This window comes from Choloepus didactylus, chromosome 6 (assembly GCF_015220235.1).
Source record: "Choloepus didactylus isolate mChoDid1 chromosome 6, mChoDid1.pri, whole genome shotgun sequence".
NCBI classification, from domain to species: Eukaryota; Metazoa; Chordata; class Mammalia; order Pilosa; family Megalonychidae; genus Choloepus; species Choloepus didactylus.
In genome coordinates, this window is record NC_051312.1 from 79,708,071 (window position 1) to 79,729,675 (window position 21,605).

Genomic DNA, 21,605 nt, shown 5'->3' on the forward strand with positions numbered 1-21,605 from the left:
GTCCCTCAGCACCCCCCTCCATGTCTTCACTGCACTCCTATTTGCCCAGCTTAAACTCCACTATTATAATCACTCTTTGGCATATAAATTCAAATACCTTGTCCTTCAGCAACTTCATTGCACTTTCCTAGCAAAATGCCAATTGTGTTTTAATTAATCCTTTGTTTCTACTCTCTTAACTCAGACTGTGCTTGGAGAAATACACACACACACATACATACACATAAATGCATTCCTCTTCTCACTTTAAATTCATAACCACCATCCTCAAGCGAGCCTTTAATGCTCCTCAATCCATTCTGTCTTCCACTCTCCTAGATCCTTTCTCCTGTCCTATCTCTTACTAGAGGGTTTAAAAAGATAAAATCACAACAGTCATTCAGCTATAACATAAACACAAGTTAAAAGATTTTATTTAATGTTAAGGAGGGAACCAGTAAGAAGTTAAAACCAGTTCAAATAAGAATGATTCGAGGCATGAGAATTCAAATCTTCTACATCCTAAACAAAACCTTATTGCTCCACTATCTTTCTCAATTGATTTTACTACTTTAGAAAGCTTTTGCCTAGGAAGACAAAATTTCAAAAAACACAAGTAGGACGAAGAAGGGACTGTTCCAGCTTTTTCTTTTTAATGCTCTTTCAATTCCAATTCTTTTGAAAATCTGTCAAATTGAAATGGTAAAACCATCATTCATTTGCACATTCTCAGGGATAATTGAGAATAACTGTCTAGATGACAGTAGGGGAAGGGCAGAGTGGTAGGGACTCAGTGAAAAGAAAAGTCTCAAACCTCTAGATATTTTTTTCTGTATACTATATGACATGCCCTCTGGATTAAACCTTCTTTACTCAATCTTCCACCCAGAGACTCAGCCCTCAATCTGCAAGCAAAAGCCCTCACATCTTACATGAAAATGAGCAGATTCTCCCTTTGATTCTTCACATTTATGTTAACTTCCTGGTTACAGTGTCAGAGAAATTTTGCTTTCCGCTTCTTAATTTTAACTCCTTATTCAATAGCATGTGTTCATTTTGTAATAAAAATATAGTAAAATAAAATATAGAGCAAAGTTTTTGTCTTAAATAAAGAGGAACATGGTAATGGTATAACACATATCTAAATTTATAAATAAGGAGATTGACAGACTCGATTAGATAAAATTTAAAATTTCTGAAGAATGTTATTGGTATTATGTTGAAAAACAATCTGGAAAAAGGACTGCTACCTTTTGTATATATCAAGTCTTAAAAATCAATTAGGTCAAGAAAACACAAAAGGAAAACTATTGTATGATCTCACTGCTTTGGAATAATTAGAATAAGCAAACTCATAGAGTCAGAATCTAGAAGATAGGTTGCCAAGGGATGGGGTGGGGATATGGAATTGGAAGTTAAGGCTTAAAATGTACAGGGTTCCTGGTGGAATGATGGAAATGTTTTGTTAATGGATGGTAGTGATGGTAGCACAACATTGTCAATATAATTAGCAACACTGAAATATGGATCTGAATGTGATTAAAGGAGGGGAAATGTCAGATTGTATATGTGGTAAAAGAATAAAATTAAAAAAAACAAATAAAAAAAAAAAACAACACATGGAACTACACTACACAAAATGAACCGTAAGTTCAACCATGGACCATAGTTAATAGTATAATTATAAAAATGTGCTATCATCAATTGTAACAGATGTTCCACATCAATGCAAGGTGTTAATAATAGGATAGTATATGGAAATCCTGTATTTCATTGCATGAATGTTCTATAAACCCACACCTTCTCTAATAAAGAAAAAAAATCAATTAGGTCAAGTAAACCAGGTGAAAGACAATTCAGAGAAGACAAAAATATAGATAATAATCATGAAAAGATACTTAATCACATTAATATTTTGTGTGTGTTGAAGTCTTATATTTTCTTTTTTTTTAATATCAATTAATACGATGAGATAATGTCCATTAATATTCAATTAGTATGAATTGGCCTAATCAAACTTTAGCAGACAATGTGTCAGCTTCTATCAAAATTTTAAACATGCATAATCTATGATCAAGATGTTTCATTTATAGACATTTAACCTACAGAAATACAGTTCTCCCAGAGGTGCATGCAAGTATACCTGAGAGGAAGTATATCTTGCTATTTTATAATAGCAAAAAAATTAGCAACAAAATGTCCATTAATACACCAGTTACTTATTTTGTTATATCTAGATAATCTCATGAATAATCAAAACAACCTCTAGTGTAGGTATTATTACCCCTTTTTACAGAGAAAGCAACTGAACTTATAGAGGTTAAATAGCTTGCCCTGTGACCCACAGATAGTATATGGTGAATATGATGACTTTGAAATCCTATCCCAAGTCCGTCTGATTCTAAAGTCACTGTTTTGAACCTCTGTTCTCTTTTTGACATGGTTCCCCCAATATGCAGATGACTCCTTAACTACTCTGAGTTCATCTCAGCTCTTGGTTGTATCAGTCAGGTAGGTTCTGTTTCCAGGGGACCAGGCCAGTTAAATTCTGAGTCCTGTCACCAGCCTCAACCACTTTCCCAAATCATCTGCCTTCTGGCTTCCCATTTCTTCCATCCTTTCAGACCTTATTTCCCTCTACCCTTCATATTTGTCTGCCAGTAGGTACTGTGGGACAAAACTTAATTTCTCTACTGGTCTGGTTTGGAGTGATCTTTTCAAGTGTCAGTATTGATATGCTACAGAGACTGGGGGTGGGGGTGGGGGGTGGGGTGTGGCCAGCTGTCACTGAGGAGAGTCCATTTATACAGAACAGTTTGAATGAACAAGCCAGGAGACAAGGGATATGAGAATACGAGATTGAGAATAATGGAATACTAAAGTGGTGAGTAGAAGTAACACATTCATTAAGGTCATCCAGAAAATTAAAGAGAGAGAGAGAGAGAGAGGGAACGAAGAAGAAGGAGGAGGGGGGGAGAAGGAGGAGGAGAAGAAGGAGGAGGAGGAGGAGGAGGAGAGAGAGAGAACAGGGTAGCTCTGATACTAAAGAAATATCCATCTCATTAAATTAGAAGATGGCCAAGGCCAGTAGACAAGACCCAAACCCAGAAATGCAGCCTGGAGAAAAATAGGCACAGAAGCTCTTGTAGGCTGCCTTTCATACTCACTACACAAATCAGAATATAATTTCTTGGCACAGCCACTGTGTAAATTATGCAGAACGGCATAGAGATTTGCAGGTGCAGCTCCTTTAGGCCAGGGCTGTCAAGACTATTATTTGTAAACTTTGCTGTCCCTTAGACACCCCAGGGAAGCTTTAAAAAGTCCCCATATCCAGGCCATAACACCCTCCTTCCCAGGTGATTTGAGAAGCACTGGAGGAAGACATAATGGATGATAGAGTTTTAGGAAATGAAGCACCATTTCTCTTCTTGCCTAATGAGAAACAAGTTTAGTGTTGTGGTTGCCAAACCTTGCTTCCCATTAGAATCTCCTGGAGAACTTTTTAAAACAATGGTCTGGGATAGAGTCTGGGCACCAGCCTTTTTTCTCTTTTTTTAAGAGGGATTAGTCACAGCCCTCACCAACTAACCTACAAACATTTATAGAGCTCCCCATGTGCCGTGATTTCTCCCACAGAAAACATCAGTTAACTAGAACTCACTATCTGGTGTTTAACACTGTTAACCAGAGAGTCTGCCATACAATTTTTTGAAGAGAAAAGCTAAGTAACAAGGAACTCAGATGGGGTTTGGAGAATTATTTGGAAAACAAACATCCACAGAATACCATGAGGTTTGTACCAATGTAAGGAAACTTTACATTCACTTATTTGATCAAGGTGTTCATTAATGGCCACAAACTCTGGAGTATTCACCAAGAGCATCAGTTGTGTTTTTTAATTTGGACTCACTGAGGCAGGAGAATGGATTCCTACATTTGAGAAAGTTTCAGAACTGAATTGAAAAAAAAGAGGCACTCCTGGTTTTCCCAGTTAAAAAAAAATTAAGTTGCCCAACATAAATATTATGTTACTCTGCACTCATCTGTTGTTTACCTACCATGGACCCAGGGAAGAAAAATTATGTATAAATGGAAATACAAATCCCTTGTTACACAGCATTCTTGCACATATATTTTCCTAGATAATTCATTCTGATGATCAAGGTATTTTTTTGCTTAATTATTTAATGATAATCTATATTTTGCCATCCAACAATTTCATTTTCAGAGTTCAAAATGGTTCATTAAATTTTTTAATCTACTACTGACACAATTTATGAATATGGCCACTTAAAGTTGGGACTATGGGGTAATCTGCTAAATATGCCTGGCAAAAGGGTATCCATCTGAGTAGAAAGATAGGGTGAGGGGAAATCCATCCTAAGTTTCATCATCCCCTGATTTAAGTCTGTTTGTGTCTGAAGGAAATGGAAGTTTTAAAAAATGCTCAAAAAAGATATATCTGCTTATTATATACTATGCCCATCTAGAGTAGGGGAAGCCTTTCCTAATTCTCATGAAGTTACCTTTTATGGACTATTAATGGTCCTTGCACAATGTAGCTAATAATAACACATATAAGTCATGTGCTTGCTCTATTATTGTATGTGTGTGTTTTGTGTAACTTTCTTTTTTTTTATTAGAGAAGTTGTAGGTTTACAAAAAAGTTATGCATAAAATACAGAGTTCACATATATATCCTGTTTTAGTTTGTTACAGCCAATGAAATGCAATATACCAGAAAGGGGCTGAATTTAATAATGGAGTTTTATTAACTTACAGATTTATAGTTCTGAGGACATGAAAATGTCCAAATCAAGGCATCAACAGGCAATGCTTTCTCCCCAAAGACTGGCTACCTGGGATCCTCAGCTTCTCTGTCACATGGCCAGGCACATGGTGACATCTGCTGGTCTCTCCCTTCTCTCCTGGGTTTTGCTGCTTCCACCTTCTGGCTTCAGTGGCTTCCTCTGTGTTTCTGTTGTTTCTGTCTGTTTTCTGTGTGTCTTCCCTCAGCTTCTCTGGTTTTTCTCTCTGAGCTTCTCAGGGGCTTTTTTCTATACCTTCTCTCTTTTATCTTACAAAGGACACCAGTAAGAGGATTAAGACCCACCCTGAATGAGGTTGTTCATATCTCAACTTAAATTATGATTCTACTCACTCATTTTGCTGTTATCTACTGAGAATGCAGACCATTCTCAGCAGCCAGACTGTCAACATTCCAGAAAATGTCAACATCATGCTGAAGGGAGGCACAGTTATTGTGAAAGATTCCTGAGGAAGCTTGAGGAGGGACTTCAATCATGTCAATGTAGAACTCAGTGTACTTGGGAAAAAAAAGAAGAGGCTTTGGGTTGACAAATGGTGGAGAAATAGAAAGGAGCTGGCTGCAGTTCACACTGTCGTCATGTACAGAACATGATTAAGTGTGTTACACTGGGCTTCCATTACAAGATGAGATCTGTGTGGCTCACTTCCCCATCAGTGTTGTTATTCAGGAAAGTGGGTTTTTGGTTGATATCCAAAAGTCTTGGGTGAAAAATACATCTGCAAGTTTCAGAAGAGGCCAAGTGTTTCCTGTTCAATATCTCAAGCCCAGAAAGATGAGTTAAGTCTTGAAGGAAATGACTTTTAATTTGTATCAAATTCAGCTGCTTTGATTCAGCAAGCCACAACAGCTAAAAACAAGGATATAAGAAAAATTTTGGATGCTATCTATGTCTTTGAAAAAGGAACAGTTCATCAGCTGGTAAATAAGATCTCAGGGTTGTGCAGCAATGGAAACAGCAAGATGCCAGACCTATTTGTGATTTTAAAGATGCAATAAAATTCATCTGTTAATTTGAGGCTTTTTGAATTTTAAAAACATTCTCTGTCCTAAATAGAATCTACTGGGTGAAATGGCTTGAATTTTGTTCTTGTGGATGATATTTCAGATGAGGAATAGTATATTACCAGTGACAGGTGACACATTATCATCACATATGGAACTTTGGGGAGGTGCTAAAGGTGTCTGTAATTTTGCTGAACTATGAATTTTAATGCCTGAGTCACTTGTCTGTATCAGAACTTTTTATGAAAAACTACCTATGAAGAGGAACAAAGTTGATGTACTGCCTTAATGAGAGTTAGAGACTCTCAGTTTGTGTTCATGATTAACAAGGTTTTGCTGTTATATAAGGTCCTCTCAATAATTCTAAAAACTGGTAACCCTTTTGTGTCTTATTCTGTCCCATTTTACATACCATATGATGCTACCATACCTTCCTAATTATTACCAAATTTCTACTTCCAGCTTAAAATACTTACTCTTAGCATCTGAACTTCTGTTGAACAATTTGCTGTTCAGCACTGGTACATGACTGCATTTGGGGTAGTGCTGGTTAGACCAACTCGAGGCCACTTCCACACCTCTTCCTGTCTTGCCCATCTCATCTGATGACAACTTCAACTTTCCAATTTCTGAGGCAAAACTTACACTCATCCTCGAGTTCCCTTTTACACAGCTGATATCCAAACCTGTCATGTTCAAGGACCAACAAAAACAAAGCAAGGAAAAACAGGAGACTCAAAGATTCAATAAAAGAGGTTAAAGTAAAATAGCAACCAGTTACAATGTATGGCTCTTACTTAAGTCTTCATTGAAATCAGCCAATTGGATATTTGATATTAGGAGTGATATTAGTTTTTTTTTTTTTTTTTTTAAAGAAATGCAGATGAAAATGAAGTTTTGATTAAAAATATTTAAGGTAGCCTTCTACACGAAACAAAATTTCCTGTGAGTTGGTAATTGTTGAACTTGGATGATGGAAGTTCATTAAAGTTTTGAAATTTTCCATAATGTAGAAAGTAAAAACCAAAATCTTGTGTATTTTGCCTGAAAAACAAAAGATCCTACTCATTAAAAAATCCTACTTACAATGGGTCCACACCACAGGAATGGATGAGCTTTAAAAACATGATCTTTTTCGGAGTACTTACAGCATCAAACTATCACACACCCCTATTATTTATTAATAACTTGCATTAGTGTGGTACATTTGTTACAATTATTGAAAAAAATTTGTATAATTGTACCATTAACTATATTCCATTGTTTATATTAGGGTTCCCTGTTTGTATTATATTGTTTTAATATCCTTTTCCTATTTCTTCTAGTATTTCTAATACTATTGTTTTCCTTTCCCTCCCCTCCCCTCCCCTCCCCTCCCTTTCCTTTCCTTTTCTTTTCTTTCCTTTCCTTTCCTTTCCTTTCCTTTCCTTTCCTTTCCTTTCCTTTCCTTTCCTTTCATCACTCCTCTCCTTTCCTCTCCACTCTAGTCCTTACCTTTCATTATATTTCCTCTCCTTTTCTTCCTTTCTTTATCCCTTCCTTTCTTTATGACTTCCTGAGAGTGATCTGTTAAAATCCTTCCCCTACACTGTAGTGCATTTGCTAATAATCTTTAAAATTTTGCACATTTTATTTTATATTGATAGATATAGAAAGGGGATTAATTGAAGTCAAGTTGGGAGCATTCATCTAGATTTGCAAACATCTATTTAGCCTCTTCTATAATCCCATAAAAAATGGGATTGAGCATAGATGGGATGACTAGGAGGGTATAGCATGGGATGTATTTCCCACCAAACCTCTAGGTAAAGACAAAAAACAGGGCAGGGATGTAGAAGAGTAGTATGACACAGACATGGGAGCCACAGATGCTCATGGCCTGGGACCAAACAACTCGAGAAGGGAGGCAGAAAACAGGTCGGATCATGTGGACATAGGAAGCAGCAATAGGATGATGTCCAGACCTATGGAGAGAAGGGCAGCTGCCAACTCATCCTGGGCACTGATGGAGATGTCAGAACAGGACAGAAGGACAATACCCATGTGCTCACAGAAAGTGCATTTATTCAGCAATTGTGCCAGTGCTTGAGGAGGAAGACAGATGGAAATATGATGATGAAGCTGCGGGTCAGGGTGGAAGTGACAATCTTCCCTATGACCTTGCTTGTGAGGATTATCACATAGGGGAGCAGACAGCCACGTAGCAACAAAGGTCATGGCCAGCAGCAGAGTCTGCCATGAAAAGGAAGTAGATGAAGAACATCTGGATGAAGCAGCTCTCAAAGGAAATGTGGCCAGAACCTCACTAGAAGTTGTCCAGCACCTTGGGCATTGTGGAAGTAGAAAGCAGACATTGGCACTGGCCAGCAGTGACAGGAATACATACATGAGCTCATGCAGCCTTGGTTGAGAAAGGGTGATGCAAATTAGAATGTCATTGCCTGTCAGGGCAGCTATGTACATGGTACAGAAGGGGATGGAGAGCCAGATATGTAGGGTATCTGGCTACAAGATTATCAGAGTTGTTTAAGCAGCTATGCTGTTGGCAGAAAAAAAAGCCACGGTTTCCTGCAGAGCGCTCACCTGTGCCATCGGGGAAAAATGACTTCAAATTTTAACTTACTGGCAGAGTGCACATGAAGGCTTGCAAACAACCACAAGCTCTGTACAGTAGCACAGGATCTGCACACACTGGCCCTACAACAATTGTGGGCTCTGCACACAGGTACTTTCTCCACAGGCAGTTACACACAGGTTTTGCACAAAGCCACAGTTAGAGAATCTGCCCACAGGCAGTCTCTGGGGCCATATTCTGAGACACTGCACACAGCTGTAAGGCTTTCAGTCAACTATAGGATTTGAAAAGATTGCCAGACTCAGCACAGTGCCACCGGCTCTGAAAACACCAGGGATGGTGAGAATATCAGAACAATTCCCATTGTTTTGTAAACTGTTCTGAGCTCTGTAAAAGCCACAGGATCTGTTTAGAGGGGCTTCAGTCCCACACTAAAGAGCAATCTCCTCTGCTTAGCAGACTGCATGTAAGAGGAGGGTTGGGAACGATGGGCACTGCAGACCAGGCATCTCTGCCCCAAGTCACAGATGTTCTGACAGATACGGAGGCAGCAAAGGCAGCTATGGAATTTAGAAGGCACAGTGGACAAGGTGTGTAAAATCCTGGGTCAGAGATCTGCTCCATCAGTTGTTGACTGTATAACCTCAGGCAAATCACTAACTTCTCTGAGTAACAATTTTCTGATCTTTAATGAGCATTATTGCTGTCCTGTTTATGTATACAATGAAATTTTATCTTTGGAAGCATTGCTGAACTATGTGGTGTTTCCCATGTTTCCTGAGTCACCCTGTGTTTGTGAACTGTAGTGCTGTCACCCACATCATGGAGGCAGGTGTAGAGCAATGGTTCTGAAGGTGTGGGCTAGAATAGCAGCGTCAGCATCCTCAGGGAACTTGCAAATTATTGGGCCCTATCTCAACTCTAATGAATTAGAAACCATAGGGTAAGGGTGACAAGCTCTCCTGGTGATTCTGATGCTAAGGTTTATGAATCACTGGTATAAGAAATTAAATTTATTTTTTCCCATATTTAGACTAGCTCTCCATCTCTGCTTCTACCAGAACCAATAACTTCTCAGCCTCCTTAGGTTTCTGCCACATTCTCCCTGCAAACACTTAGACTTCAACTAAATCTAACCAGTGTTATCCTCAGCTTACATAGTCAGAATGTGAAGAAAATGACTCAGCCACACAAATAGTCTTTGCTACGTATTAGGTCATTTGACCCCTCCTCAGTCCCATTAAATTCTTCTCACAGTGGCTATACAAATTTTGTCACTGTCTGAATCCTATTCTACTCTCTCAACTGAACTTTCCTCCTACATTACTAAGACTTCAAGGCTATCAGAACCAGCTCCCCTCCTGTAAATTTATCTTCTGTCTGCACACATCCTTCCCTCCTTTCTTCCAATATCAGAGAAACTAGTGCTGATATCCCTTCTCCTTTTCAACGTTTCTATAATATACTTTAGTTCACCTTAACCACAAGAAAGCTTCCATAAGATATTTTAAAAACAAGCTGAATACAAATTACCATGTAATAATGGGTCAGCTTAAACAATGGGAATTTATTAGCTCACAGTTTTGAGGCTAAAAGAAAGTTCAAATCAAGACATCATCAAAGTTAGGCTTTCTTCCCAAAGACTGGTGTTCTGGGGCTGGCTGCTGGCCATCCTTGGTCCTTAGCTTGTCACATGACAAGGCATACTGTGGCCTCTTCTGGACTCTCCCTTCTTTTCTGGGGTCTATTGCTTTCAACTTCTGGTTGTTCCCTCTGTGGCTTTCTCTCTCTATATCTGAATCTCATTCTGCTTATAAAGTACTTTATATTTTTATTTTTATTTTTTTATCTTCATTTTATTGAGATATATTCACATACCACGCAGTCATACAAAACAAATCGTACATTCGATTGTTCACAGTACCATTACATAGTTGAACAATCATCACCTAAATCAATCCCTGACACCTTCATTAGCACACACACAAAAATAACAAGAATAATAATTAAAGTGAAAAAGAGCAATTGAAGTAAAAAAGAACACTGGGTACCTTTCTCTGTTTGTATGTTTGTTTCCTTCCCCTATTTTTCTACTCATCCATCCATAAACTAGACAAAGTGGAGTGTGGTCCTTATGGCTTTCCCAATCCCATTGTCACCCCTCATAAGCTACATTTTTATACAATTGTCTTCGAGATTCATGGGTTCTGGGTTGTAGTTTGATAGTTTCAGGTATCCACCACCAGCTACCCCAATTCTTTAGAACCTAAAAAGGGTTGTCTAAAGTGTGCGTAAGAGTGCCCACAGAGTGACCTCTCGGCTCCTTTTGGAATCTCTCTGCCACTGAAGCTTATTTCATTTCCTTTCACATCCCCCTTTTGGTCAAGAAGATGCTCTCCGTCCCATGATGCCAGGTCTACATTCCTCTCTGGGAGTCATATTCCACGTTGCCAGGGAGATTCACTCCCCTGGGTGTCTGATCCCACGTAGGGGGGAGGGCAGTGATTTAACCTTTCAAGTTGGCTTAGCTAGAGAGAGAGGGCCACATCTGAGCAACAAAGACGCATTCAGGAGGAGGCTCTTAGGCACAATTATAGGGAGGCCTAGCCTCTCCTTTGCAGCAACCGTCTTCCCAAGGGTAAAACCTATGGTAGAGGGCTCAACCCATCAAACTACCAGTCCCCTATGTCTGTGGTCATGTTAGCAACCATCGAGGTGGGGTAGGCCAATACCCCTGCATTCTCCACAGGCTCCTCAAGGGGGCACTACATCTTTTTTTCCTTGTTTTTCTTTTTTCTTTAACTTTCCTTTCTTTTTTAAATCAACTGTATGAAAAAAAATTTAAAAAAAAAATACACAAAAAAAGAACATTTCAAAGAGACCATAACAAGGGAGTAAGAGAAAGACAACTAACCTAAGATAACTGCTTTACTTCCAACCTGTTCCTACTTTACCCCAAGAAAGTTACATAATATAGCAACATTTCTGTGAACTTGTTCCTACTATATCCATCAGAAATTAACAGACCATAGGCATTCCTGGGCATCCCCAGAACGTTAAATAGCTTATCTGTTCTTCTTGGATTATTGTTCCCCCTTCCTTAATTGCTCTCTATTGCTAGTTCCCCTACATTCTACATTATAAACCATTTGTTTTACATTTTTCAAAGTTCACATTAGTGGTAGCATATAATATTTCTCTTTTTGTGCCTGGCTTATTTCCCTCAGCATTATGTCTTCAAGGTTCATCCATGTTGTCATATGTTTCACGAGATCGTTCCTTCTTACTGCCGTGTAGTATTCCATCGTGTGTATATACCACATTTTATTTATCCACTCATCTGTTGAAGGACATTTGGGTTGTTTCCATCTCTTGCCAATTGTGAATAATGCCGCTATGAACATTGGAGTGCAGATATCTGTTCGTGTCACTGCTTTCCGATCTTCCGGGTATATACCGAGAAGTGCAATCGCTGGATCGAATGGTAGCTCTATATCTAGTTTTCTAAGGAACTGCCAGACTGACTTCCAGAGTGGCTGAACCATTATACAGTCCCACCAACAATGAATAAGAGTTCCAATTTCTCCACATCCCCTCCAGCATTTGTAGTTTCCTGTTTGTTTAATGGCAGCCATTCTAATCGGTGTTAGATGGTATCTCATTGTGGTCTTAATTTGCATCTCTCTAATAGCTAGTGAAGCTGAACATTTTTTCATGTGTTTCTTGGCCATTTGTATTTCCTCTTCAGAGAACTGTCTTTTCATATCTTTTGCCCATTTTATAATTGGGCTGTCTGTACTATTGTCATTGAGTTGTAGGATTTCTTTATATATGCAAGATATCAGTCTTTTGTCAGATACATGGTTTCCAAAATTTTTTTCCCATTGAGTTGGCTGCCTCTTTACCTTTTTGAGAAATTCCTTTGAGGTGCAGAAACTTCTAAGCTTGAGGAGTTCCCATTTATCTATTTTCTCTTTTGTTGCTTGTGCTTTGGGTGTAAAGTCTAGGAAGTGGCCACCTAATACAAGGTCTTGAAGATGTTTTCCTACATTATCTTCTAGGAGTTTTATGGTACTTTCTTTTATATTGAGATCTTTGGTCCATTTTGAGTTAATTTTTGTGTAGGGGGTGAGGTAGGGGTCCTCTTTCATTCATTTGGATATGGATATCCAACTCTCCCAGCCCCATTTGTTGAAAAGACCATTATGACTCAGTTCAGTGACTTTGGGGGCCTTATCAAAGATCAGTCAGCCATAGATCTGAGGGTCTATCTCTGAATTCTCAATTAGATTCCATTGATCTATATGTCTATCTTTGTGCCAGTACCATGCTGTTTTGACAACCGTGGCTTAATAATAAGCTTCAAAGTCAGGGAGTGTAAGTCCTCCCACTTCGTTTTTCTTTTTTAGAGTGTCTTTAGCAATTCGAGGCATCTTCCCTTTCCAAATAAATTTGATAACTAGCTTTTCCAAGTCTGCAAAGTAGGTTGTTGGAATTTTGATTGGGATTGCATTGAATCTGTAGATGAGTTTGGGTAGAATTAACATCTTAATGACATTTAGCCTTCCTATCCTTGAACATGGAATATTTTTCCATCTTTTAAGGTCCCCTTCTATTTCTTTTAGTAGAGTTATGTAGTTTTCTTTGTATAGGTCTTTTACATCTTTGGTTAAGTTTATTCCTAGGTACTTGATTTTTTTGGTGGCTATTGAAAATGGTATCTTTTTCTTGAGTGTCTCTTCAGTTTGTTCATTTCTAGCATATAGAAACATTACTGACTTATGTGCATTAATCTTGTATCCCGCTACTTTGCTAAATTTGTTGATTAGCTCTAGTAGCTGTATCGTTGATTTCTCAGGGTTTCCTAGATATAAGATCATATCATCTGCAAACAAAGACAGTCTTACTTCTTCTTTTCCAATTTGGATGCCTTTTATTTCTTTGTCAGTGTCCCTGGCTAGCACTTCCAGCACAATGTTGAATAACAGTGGTGACAGCGGGCATTCTTGTCTTGTTCCTGATCTTAGAGGGAAGGCTTTCAGTCTCTCACCATTGAGTACTATGCTGGCTGTGGGTTTTTCATATATGCTCTTTATCATATTGAGGAAGTTTCCTTCAATTCCTACCTTTTGAAGTATTTTTATCAAAAACGGATGTTGGATTTTGTCAAATGCTTTTTCAGCATCTATTGAGATTCTCAATTAATTTTTCCCTTTTGACTTGTTAATGTGTTGTAATACATTGATTGATTTTCTTATGTTGAACCATCCTTGCATGCCTGGAATGAACCCCACTTGGTCATGGTGTATGATTTTTTTAATGTGTCTTTGGATTCGATTTGCAAGTATTTTGGTGAGATTTTTGCATCTATATTCATTAGGGAGATTGGCCGGTAGTTTTCCTTTTTTGTAGCATCTTTGCCTGGTTTTGGTATTGGATTGATGTTAGCTTCATAAAATGAGTTCGGTAGTGTTCCATTTTCTTCAATGTTTTGAAAGAGTTTGAGTAAGATTGGTGTCAGTTCTTTCTGGAAAGTTTGGTAGAATTCCCCTGTGAAGCCATCTGGCCCTGGGCATTTATTTGTGGGAAGATTTTTGATGACTGATTGGATCTCTTTGCTTGTGATGGGTTGATTGAGGTCTTCTGTTTCTTCTCTGGTCAGTCTAGGTTGTTCATATGTTTCCAGGAAATTGTCCATTTCCTCTACATTATCCAGTTTGTTGCCATACAGTTGTTCATAGTATCCTCTTATAGTTTTTTTAATTTCTTCAGGATCTGCAGTTATGTCACCTTTTTCATTCATTATTTTGTGTATATGGGTCTTCTCTCCTTTTGATTTTGTCAGTCTAGCTAGGGGCTTGTCAATCTTGTTGATCTTCTCAAAGAACCAACTTTTGGTGTTATTTATCCTCTCTATTGTTTTTTTATTCTCTATGTCATTTATTTCTGCTTTAATCCTTGTTATTTCTTTTCTTCTACTTGGTTTAGGATTGGTTTGCTGTTCATTTTCTAGCTTCTTCAGTTGATCCATTAGTTCTTTGATTTTGGCTCTTTCTTCCTTTTTAATATATGCGTTTAGTGCTATAAATTTCCCCCTTAGCATTGCTTTTGCTGTATCCCATAGGTTTTGGTATGTTGTGTTCTCATTTTTATTCGTCTCTATATATTTAGCAATTTCTCTTGCTATTTCTTCTTTAACCCACTGATTGTTTAGGAGTGTGTTGTTTAACCTCCAGGTATTTGTGAATTTTCTAAGTCTCTGATGGTTATTGACTTCTAATTGTATTCCATTGTGGTCAGAGAATGTGCTTTGAATAATTTCAATCTTTTTAAATTTATTGAGGCTTGTTTTATGTCCCAGCATATGATCTATTCTGGAGAAAGTACCGTGAGCACTAGAAAAGTATGTGTATCCTGGTGATTTGGGATGTAATGTCCTGTATATGTCTGTTAAATCTAATTAATTTATCAGATTGTTTAGGTTTTCAGTTTCCTTATTGGTCTTCTGTCTGGTTGATCTATCTATAGGAGACAGTGATGTGCTGAAGTCTCCCACAATTATTGTGGAAACATCAATTGCTTTCTTTAGTTTTGCCAGTGTTTCTCTCATGTATTTTGTGGCACCTTGGTTGGGTGCATAGACATTTACAATTGTTATTTCTTCTTGTTGAATTGCCCCTTTTATTAGTATGTAGTGGCCTTCTTTATCTTTCAAAACATCCCTGCATTTAAAGTCTATTTTATCTGAGTTTAATATTGCTACACCTGCTTTCTTTTGGCTGTAGCTTGCATGAAATATTTTTTTCCATCCTTTCACTTTCAATTTCTTTGTGTCCCTGTGTCTAAGATGAGTCTCTTGTATGCAACATATTGATGGTTTATTTTTTTTTGATCCATTCTGCGAATCTATATCTTTTAATTGGGGAGTTTAATCCATTTATATTCAACGTTATAACCGTGAAGGCATTTCTTGAATCAGCCATCTTATCCTTTGGTTTATGTTTGTCATATTTTTCCCCTCTGTCTATTAATATCCTTTATTGTACCCATACCGAATCTCTTTAGTACTGAACCTTTCTCCAAGTCTCTCTGTCTTTTCTTTGTTTCTCTGTCTGTAGGGCTCCCTTTAGTATCTCCAGTAGGGCAGGTCTCTTGTTAGCAAATTCTCTCAGCATTTGTTTGTCTGTGAAAAATTTAAGCTCTCCCTCAAATTTGAAGGAGAGCTTTGCTGGATAAAGTATTCTTGGTTGGAAATTTTTCTCACTCAGAATTTTAAATATATCGTGCCACTGTCTTCTTGCCTCCATAGTGGCTGCTGAGTAGTCACTACTTAGTCTTATGCTGTTTCCTTTGCATGTGGTGAATTGCTTTTCTCTTGCTGCTTTCAGAACTTGCTCTTTCTCTTCCGTGTTTGACAGTGTGATCAGAATATGTCTCGGAGTGGGTTTATTTGGATTTATTCTATTTGGAGTTCATTGAGCATTTATGATTTGTGTATTTATGGTGTTTAGAAGATTTGGGAAGTTTTCCCCAACAATTTCTTTGAATACTCTTCCTAGACCTTTACCCTTTTCTGCCCCTTCTGGAACACCAATGAGTCTTATATTAGGACGTTTTATATTATCTATCATATCCCTGAGGTCCGTTTCGATTTTTTCAATTTTTTTCCCCATTCTGTCTTTTATGCTTTCATTTTCCATTCTGTCATCTTCCAGGTCACTGATTCGTTGTTCAACTTCCTCTAGTCTTGTACTATGAGTGTCCATAATCTTTTTAATTTCATCAACAGTTTCTTTAATTTCCATAAGATCATCCATTTTTTTATTTAGTCTTGCAATGTCTTCTTTATGCTCTTCTAGGGTCTTCTTGATATCCTTTGTTTCCCGTACTATGGTCTCATTGTTCATGTTTAGTTCTTTGAGTAGCTGCTCTCGGTGCTGTGTCTCTTCTGATCTTTTGATTTGGGTGCTTGGGCTTGGGTTGTCCATATCGTCTAGTTTTTTCATATGCTTTAGAATTTTCTGTTGTTTTTGGTCTCTTGGCATTTGCTGAACTTGATAGGGTTCTTTGAGGATTTGTAGACCAATTGAAGTCCTTATCTCTAATTTATGAGATCTTCAGCTTCGTGGAGTACACTTTCTCTAACTAACCAGCAGGTGGCGCCCACGAGCCACCTGTTCTCCACAAGCCAGTTCTCCCCTTCTTAACCTTTGTGGTGAGTGGAGGAGTGAGTCTTGTGGGGTCAAATTGGTGTACCAAGCTTGCGTGTGTAGTTGGTGTTACCTGCCCTGTATATGGGATGTGTTTCTGGGCAGTCAGGGAGTGGGGGGTGGCTCTAACAATCAAATCTCCCTGGTGATCCTAGAGTTTTAAAGCTGCTGCAATATTCTAATCCTTCAGTTCAGTCCTGCCACAGTTTGTCTCTGCCACTGACCCACAAGTCCTTGGTATTGGCGTATGGCTCCTGAGACTTGCAAGTGGGCCCCTCTTCCAGGCTGTGAACCCCCTGGTCCTCTATTGAGGGATGACTGTGCTATGTCACAGGTGAGTACCATCCCCCCAGGGCAGTTCTGGGCTGTTGGGCTGTGTAGGGAGCCTCCCAGTCTGCTGAAATGATCGCCGAATGGGGCTTTGTTAATTCACACTGCTTCACCTTCCCAAGTCTGGGACAATCAGCTGAGGTTGCAGGGAAGGCTAATGTCCATGCCCAGTTTTGTGGTGTGTGCCTGTTATTTGAAGCGCTTCCGTCACACTGGGTTGTCTGGGGCAGTTCTGGGCTATGGGGCCGGCGATGGGTAGGAGTGTTTCCCATCCACCAGGATGATGGCTGCGAGCGGACACCCCCCTTTTCTTGGGAAGTTGTGGTGTTTAGTGAATTTTCTCAGCCACTGGATTATTGCCTTTTGTCTCAGAGCTCTCTTAGTTCTGCTCTTGTCTTGACCTGCCCAAATTGCAAGTCTTTGAAGCTTTCTGTATTAGGCTTCTTAGAGTAATTGTTTTAGAATAAGAAAAAAGGATTAAAAGAAAAAAAAAAAAAAGGGCCCTCCTCAGAGATCTAATGGGTTATTGAAATGCTAAGAGACAAAGCAATTAGGGCCATTAAGGAAAGGTCCACAGGGCAGAGAGATCAGCTTTTCTTCGGGATTTGCATATGAGCCTCAGGGCTTGAGCTCTGCCCTTCCCCTTTCTATGTTCACCAGAACTCCAAAAATCCTCCGCTTTTATTTTGGAGTTTTTTGTGTTGTTTTTTTCTATGCCTGTCTCCTCTCTGCTGGGCTGGCTGCTCTCAGATTCTCTGGTGTCTGGTCTCAGTCTATCTATGGTTGGAGTTTGGATCAGTAGAATGAGTTTCTGATAAGGGCTGCCACTGCAGCTCTCCCTTCTCCTTCCCGGAGCTGACAGCCCCTCCTCCCACGGGACTGAGCCTGGCAGGGAGGGGTGCGGGTCCCCTGGCCGCAAAAACTTACAGATTTCGCTGATCTCAGCAGTTCGACGTTTTCATGAGTGTTGTATGAAGTATGCCCAAAGTCAGATTGCTCTGTGGTGTCCAGTCCACGCAGTTCCTGGCTTTCTACCTACTTTCCTGGAGAAGTAACTAAAACATACAGCTCACCAGTCCACCATCTTGCCCCGCCTGCTTATAAAGTACTTTAGCAATAGGATTAAGACCTATCCTGCTTGAGGTGGGCCACACCTTAACTGAAGTAACTTCAAAAGGTTCTACTTACAAGTGGTTCACACCCACAGGAATGGATTAAGTTTAAGAACATGTTTTTTCTGGGGTACATACAGTTCCAAACAACTGGTGTGTGTGTGTTTGTGTGTGTGTGCTCAAGAGTTATTTTCCCACTATTCTCTAAATTCCCTTTCTCTACTACCTTTTCAGGGACTTTGCTCCATCTACTATACTCTCTCTTCTATGTCTTCAGTTTTTCCCAGTCTCCTGGATGTTTATCTTCATTATTTAAGAATATTCAAATCTGTTTACTCTTGAAAATAAACAAATATAATGTAGCCACAAAATTCTACTAGCCTCTCTTACTAGTTACTGTTCTGTCTCTTCTCTTCAAATTCACTCCTTCCATGAGATACCTCTTTTGTCTTTGATTTCTCTATCCTCCTTTGGTTCTTCTCTTGTCACATGTCCATGTTTCCCAGTCTTTGTTAAAGGCTCCTCTAGCCCTGCTGGATGGTTTACTTTTGGTGTTTACCATGTTTCCTGTCTTCTTCCTCTTCTCACTCTTCTGTTTCCCTGGCCGGTATCGTCCACTGCCTTGGCTTCATCTAGCCTGAATGAGCTAATAGCTTCTGAATCTATATTTGTCATTTTATTGCTTTCCAGATCTCCTGATACACTTATTCAAAGACCTGCCACTTAGTGTTCTAGCCTGTAGCCCCTCCAGTCTCTAATCCATCCTCTATACCTTAATAAAATTAATAAAATATTGTTTTGGAAATAAAATGATAAATATATTATTTGGAAATAAAATGATAAATATATTATTTGGAAATAAAATATTTCCAAAAGATAATTTTGAGTATACCATTTTCTTGATTACAGATAAAAATTGTCCATTACCCAACAGATCCCCTCTCTCTCACACATACACGCACGCACCCACACACACTTGTGCACACGCATTCCCTGCTTCATCTACTCCTAATGAACAAAATGTGGATCCCTAACCTGATCTTCTTTCTCTGTAGTCTTTTATAAATTCTGCTTCCTAACATCCAGGGCTGGTTTAGGTGCTTCCTCTGTACTCCTGTACTACCACACAGTTATCTCCCTTAATTTTTAGCACCTTTCTCATTGAAATATCATTTTCAGCCCAATTATACTGTGAGGGTCAGGACTGTGGCTTATTCGTATTGATGTCTGGGGAAGAGTTGACACAAGCAAGATTTTCCCCTCCCCTCCCCTGTTTTCTCATCCCCTTTCTTCCAGGAGATGGGTTTATGTCTGCAGTAACAGAGAAGATCCAGATCTTCAAATACAAACTCCTTTATTTTCCTTTCTCTCCACTCTGACTGATCTGCTATATCTTAATTCTCTTATTTCTACCAGAAAAAATACCCTGTCTACTATTTCAGGGAATTCCTTTTATCTGCTCTCTAAATCATTTTTTTTTGATTGCCTCATGCATGAACTTAATCCATTTACCCTTTATAAATGGCCCCTATGGCACTAGATAAACTTGTCTTCCATTGATCCTCAATGTCTGAGGATAGAACCTACACATAATTTATCATTATTGGAGCCTCCTTAGGAGCCAGAAGTCACTTACCAATTTCTCTATCCTCATCTGGGATATGACCCTCCAAATTGCCCTTCTTCCATTCCACTTCCCAGGAAAAACAAATTTACTACAGCTACCCTAGCACATTCTTCCCTCTGCCCTCTGCCCTTTGAAAATTGCCACAGATCTGTCCACTTAACTGGTACTCATTCTCCATCATCTTCCATATTAATTCCCTCTTCTTTTTCCTAAAAAGAACTAGACCTAGACTTATCTCCCTAATGCTACCTTTTCAGACTTACAGTGTCTCAATTCTACATTTTATACATAGCTCAGTTTTCCTCAATATATAGAATTAAGTCTCCAGATCTTGCCTCATGTGGTGTTTATTCCTTTGGGAGCAAGGGTTCTCCTTTCTCCTTTCCTTCTTCTCTTCAGCTCCACATCCCTCCTCCACAATTTGGGCCAATATTCCCCTGTTCAACACAAGGATCTAGGACATGGTGGGATATGTGTTAGCATGGAGATAGGTAGGAAGGAATCTCTGGATAGACACTCTTAGCAGCAAAGGAGTGGTCAGTACCAACTCAGACATTCTCGGCTTCATCTTATTTTTTTTACATTCCCTGTTCCAGTTAACATTGACCATCCTTGGCTGCAATCCCAGTCTCTCTCTTCTTTTCTTCTCTTCCCATTGTCTTTCTTAAAGTACTTTCCCTCTTGCCTTCTCATCCATTTTTTGTCCAGTGTCTCCAAACCCCTATTTATTTTTCACCTTAGTGTTCTCTGCTCATCCCCTCCACTACCCCTATACATTCGTTATATTCATAGTTCATGCTAAACAGAGGAATGTCACTGCCTAGCTCATTCAACTATTTGACAAGGCTTGTCCTGGGCTTGGTGTTGAGGTCAGTAGATAAGGGAATTATGCCCCCTCACCAAAAGTTGCTAACAGTAATTACACTGCAGCAGTGGGGACAAAATGCTGTGGGAAGCAAGGGGCCAGAGGAATAATTCTGCCTGATTTAACAAGGAGAGGCTCTCCAGAGTATCAAATTGCAGTTGGGAATTAAAAGAATGTGTGTGTGTATGTGTGTGCGTGTGTGGATGTGGATGTGGATGTGTGTGCATGCACACAGAGGGCTATTGTGAGTTCCAGTTGAGACAATAGATGTGGAAGGAATTTACAGGTTAAGTAAAAGGTGATGATGATGCTTTGGAGAACTTGGATTGAGGGGTAAGAAGGAAAATAGAATAATAGAAGCAGAACAGAAATAATGAAGAATGGTATTCAGGAGATAGGGAAAAACAGCAATCTGTTTCAGGATCTTTCAAAAATAGGATGATTCCACTTTCTGGGCCAGTTCTTATGTAGTTTTAAATTGAGATGTAATTCACATATAATAAAACTCATCATTTATAAGTGTACAATTCAGTGGGTTTATTTGTTTTTTTTTTTTTTAATCTTCATTTTATTGAGATATATTCACATACCACACAGTCATACAAAACAAATCGTACTTTCGATTGTTTACAGTACCATTACATAGTTGTACATTCATCACCTAAATCAATCCCTGACACCTTCATTAGCACACACACAAAAATAACAAGAATAATAATTAGAGTGAAAAAGAGCAATTGAAGTAAAAAAGAACACTGGGTACCTTTGTCTGTTTGTTTCCTTCCCCTATTTTTCTACTCATCCATCCATAAACTAGACAAGGTGGAGTGTGGTCCTTATGGCTTTCCCAATCCCATTGTCACCCCTCATAAGCTACATTTTTATACAACTGTCTTCGAGATTCATGGGTTCTGGGTTGTAGTTTGATAGTTTCAGGTATCCACCACCAGCTACCCCAATTCTTTAGAACCTAAAAAGGGTTGTCTAAAGTGTGCATAAGAGTGCCCACCAGAGTGACCTCTCGGCTCCTTTTGGAATCTCTCTGCCACTGAAGCTTATTTCATTTCCTTT

General features: G+C 38.9%; 1 pseudogene; it reads right to left on the minus strand.

Moving 5' to 3' along the window:
* Positions 1-7,520: 7,520 nt before the first annotated feature.
* On the minus strand, positions 7,521-8,407 carry LOC119537041 (annotated as a pseudogene).
* Positions 8,408-21,605: the final 13,198 nt, after the last annotated feature.